This window comes from Furipterus horrens, unplaced genomic scaffold, assembly GCF_987537825.1.
Source record: "Furipterus horrens unplaced genomic scaffold, mFurHor1.1.pri manual_scaffold_2, whole genome shotgun sequence".
NCBI lineage: Eukaryota > Metazoa > Chordata > Mammalia > Chiroptera > Furipteridae > Furipterus > Furipterus horrens.
Genome location: NW_028327172.1, coordinates 123,508,688 through 123,512,364, shown reverse-complemented (window position 1 = coordinate 123,512,364; position 3,677 = coordinate 123,508,688). Strand labels below are relative to the sequence as shown.

General features: G+C 38.0%; 1 non-coding gene across 1 annotated transcript; it reads left to right on the top strand.

Moving 5' to 3' along the window:
- Nucleotides 1–1,737: 1,737 nt before the first annotated feature.
- Nucleotides 1,738–1,867, top strand: LOC150019406 (small nucleolar RNA SNORA42/SNORA80 family). The gene has a single exon (XR_016509515.1). It is a non-coding gene; the product is annotated as a small nucleolar RNA SNORA42/SNORA80 family (small nucleolar RNA).
- Nucleotides 1,868–3,677: the final 1,810 nt, after the last annotated feature.

Sequence of the window (3,677 nt, the reverse complement as noted above, 5' to 3'; positions counted from 1 at the left end):
TCTGTCGGCATTTGTAGTTCTCAGTGTTCTGAACCTAGCCATTTTAGTGGATATGTGATTATATTAGGGATTTTCTATTTGAATTGTATATATGGCCCAGTTGTCTTCTCATGCACTCTGAAGCGAGGCCAGGCAGGGTTAGTGTTCATAGTGTGGCTCTTACCAAATAGTAGCTATCTAGTATTAATTTCAAAGAACGTTCAGTGATTGATCATGAAATATTGTGTGTCTATCTTTCCCAGTTTTAAAACCCACCCTCATTCCTTGGTTCTTGGCCCCCTCTTCCATCCCTAAAGCCATCAACACTGCATTTCTCTAACCATTCTTCTGTAGTCACATTTCCCTCTGATGAAAATTAAATTTAACTTTGATAAAGAGGTTGGGTATAAGATAAATGTGCAAACCCCAAAATCTCTGTATTAATTATGATTGACTACAAATGAAAATGACTATTAAAGGAGGTTATCGAGAGGATGTGACCACCAGTTGACCTGGGAGCTGGACCTGGGCAATCAGAGGTTCTTCACCTACCCACCCCTAGCCCACCTGTCCTTAGAATGTACACTCTGCACCCCCATCCCCTGTTCCTGCACTAGGAGCCATTTCAAGGATGCAGCCTTGAGAGAGCACTGTGTTGATAAGCCCATCTGGACAGTGTATGTGACTGAACCACATTAAGGCCTCTAAATAAACTTTTCAGATTCTGGGGTGCGGGTATGGAGATCTGCTTGTCTTTTGGCACCGAAGACAAGCTTTGTATGGAAGTCCCCTTACTTATTAAACTGCCACCAACCAATCTGGAGTGACCTGCCTCTTTCTTTAGTCTTTCTTTGCCCTCCGTGTACAAAGGCTAGCTTCAGGTTTTAGCTGAAATCAGAAGGAATTTCTGAAATTTCGGAAACCTCCGAGTTACGTCCCAGTAATGATGGACACACAACCTGTAAAATACTAAGGAACAAAATTAAGAAGAAAAGAAACAGAGTTTGTCTTAATACAACAATAAAGTTTTATGAAAGAACATAAATCAAGGTCTAAAAAAGAAACTGGAACAGTACACCATGGTCCTAGAGGAAAAGATGTAATACCATACAAATGTCAATCTTCCTAAAATTCATAAATGTTTGAGGCAATTAGAACCTCAATGCATGTTGTTTTGGGGGGAATAAGGATAAGATAATTTTATCAGTTCACTTGGAATATTAAATACCAAGAATAGGCAAGGACATTATGAGAAAAGCAAGGTGTGACTTAACTTACCATCTGATCCAGACTCACAAAAAAATAAGTAGTTGCTTTATTTTTTAAATTTAATTTTAATTTCTAGTTACTTTTTAAAAGAAGAGTTTATTTATTTTTAGAAAGAGGGGAAGGGAGGGAGAAAGAGAGGTATTTACGCTGACTAGGCATGTGCCATGACCAGAAATCAAACCAGTAACCTTTTGGTTTGCAAGGCAGCACTTATCAGCCAGGGAAGTAGTTGTTGATTTAAACCACTGAGCTTTGGGGTGCTTTGTTATACAATGATAACTAATATAGGGATTACAGCTCATGTATCCTAACCTGGGTATACTTAGCACCTGATGATGGCTGGGGAGATTTGGTTGTGGTAAAGGTAAAGGAAAACTAAGGAATCTAGGGTAGGAGCTAGATGCTTTATGATTAAAGGAGCAATGCTAGAACAGTAGTGGCAAGATATGAAACACAATTAGGCAAAAGTGCATACTAAATATACAGTATGTATGGGTTTGGGTTTATGGCAGGCCCATCCTGGGCCTCTCACAGTGCCTTGCACCAGAGCAAACTGTGTCCTTGAACCATTACTGGCCTCTGCCCATGGGCTGCAGGCACTGAAGCAGGTTACACAGTGGAAAAAAAAGAAAGTGTTGAGTTACTGAACTATAAAACAGAATATATCCTTGATAAAATAAAAGAAAAGCAGATAAGCAGAATTCTCTAGACCAGGAGTTGGCAAACCATGACCTGGCTCACTGACCATTTTTGTAAATAAGTTGTATTGAACACAGCCACACACATTTCACTATACACTGTCTGTGGCTGCTTTTGTGCTCCAACAGCAGAGTTCAGTCATTGAGATAGAGACCTGTGACCCGAAAAGTTGAAAATATTTACTAACTGGCCCTTTATAGGAAAAAAAAGTGCTGACCCCTGCTCTAGACCAGCAATATTCAACCTTTTCATCTCATGGTGCACATAAACTATTATTAAATTCTGCGTCACACCAAAAATATATTTTTTGCCCATATGACCAAAAAATAAATACAAAGTATAATTTTGATTCCTTCACACTGAATGGCTATTGTTGTGTTGGCTGTTGTCATTTCTTTGACAATCGAAGGGAAAAGAGGTCAGTGCCCCTGACTAAATAGTAGGTACTTCATGTTTTAAAAATTCTACGGCACATCAGCTGAAAATCGCTGTTCTGGATTGACAGTGACTTCCTCAGCCTGGAGTTTCCACATCAGAGTTACAACCATAAGGAGGGGTCAGGATCGGGGAATAGAGCAATACACAATATTTAGTCCACGTATCTCACCCATCTGTTTCCTTCTCCAGGTGGGTGGGAGTGGGTAGGGGGAGATGGTAGAGGGGAAGAGATCCAGACACTTTGGTGAATTTAACCTCATGAAGTCAAAGGTCAGGATGGTACATGCTCAATTGCCTCCTATCAGGAGAGTGAGATTGGATGTCCCAACAATTCAGTTGCGTCAGCCACCCATTCTGACTTGCTTTGGAGCTGTGTTGACTGAACTGTTTACTGAATAGATCAGGGTTTTTAGCATCATGGTGATCTAGCAACATTTCTTCTGGTTAAGGAAACTAAAAACTTATGAATACACATAATTATATTTTAAAGTAAATACAATGCAGAGAATAAAAATAAATACGAATTTTAAGAAACAATAAATCCAATAGTAATTTTTTCACTTCTACCCTTACAACTGGTGTTCAGGAAATTACAGTTTCACAAAGGCTGGTGACTGGAGCGTCAGGTTTATCAGTAGAAACACCAAAAGTCTAATACTGCTGATAGATCATCATGCATGTAATCAGGGTACATGAGCTAAGTTTCTTATGAGAATATTCACCTTGGCATTCCCTGACTTCATATTTTAATTCTAATCTCTGTGTTGTATTAAACATTTTTTCTTTGCATTTACTTTTCTCCAAAAAATTGAGAACAAAAGGAAAATTTTAATCTCCAAACCTCTCAGGGAAGTCACCATATACTACAAAATAGCTGCATCGGTGGTGATAGTGGTGATATCTCAATTTTTTTTATGATTTTTAATCTATGGAATATTAGGGAAGGAATTTGGTTCCTTTTATTCATATCTTTAATGGATTAAAAGTGCTATGATCCATTTTCATAAAAATATTTCTCTTACTGCCAGAAATAAACAGAAGATTACAAAGAACCTCAATAAAGAAAATAAAATATAATATAGTTAAGAAACAAACTTGAGGACTCTGTTTTGAGTGATTAAAATTACATTACATGGAAACTTTTCAAAGGCAATCTTTTAACAAAGGGTCTGGAGTGATGGCTTCTGTGACAACTCTGAAAGAGATGAGCAGGAATGTGGCAAAAGCAAAGAGCTATGGAGTTGGGAGTATTATGTTAAATGACAATTTTTAAAAATGTGAAACTACTTGTT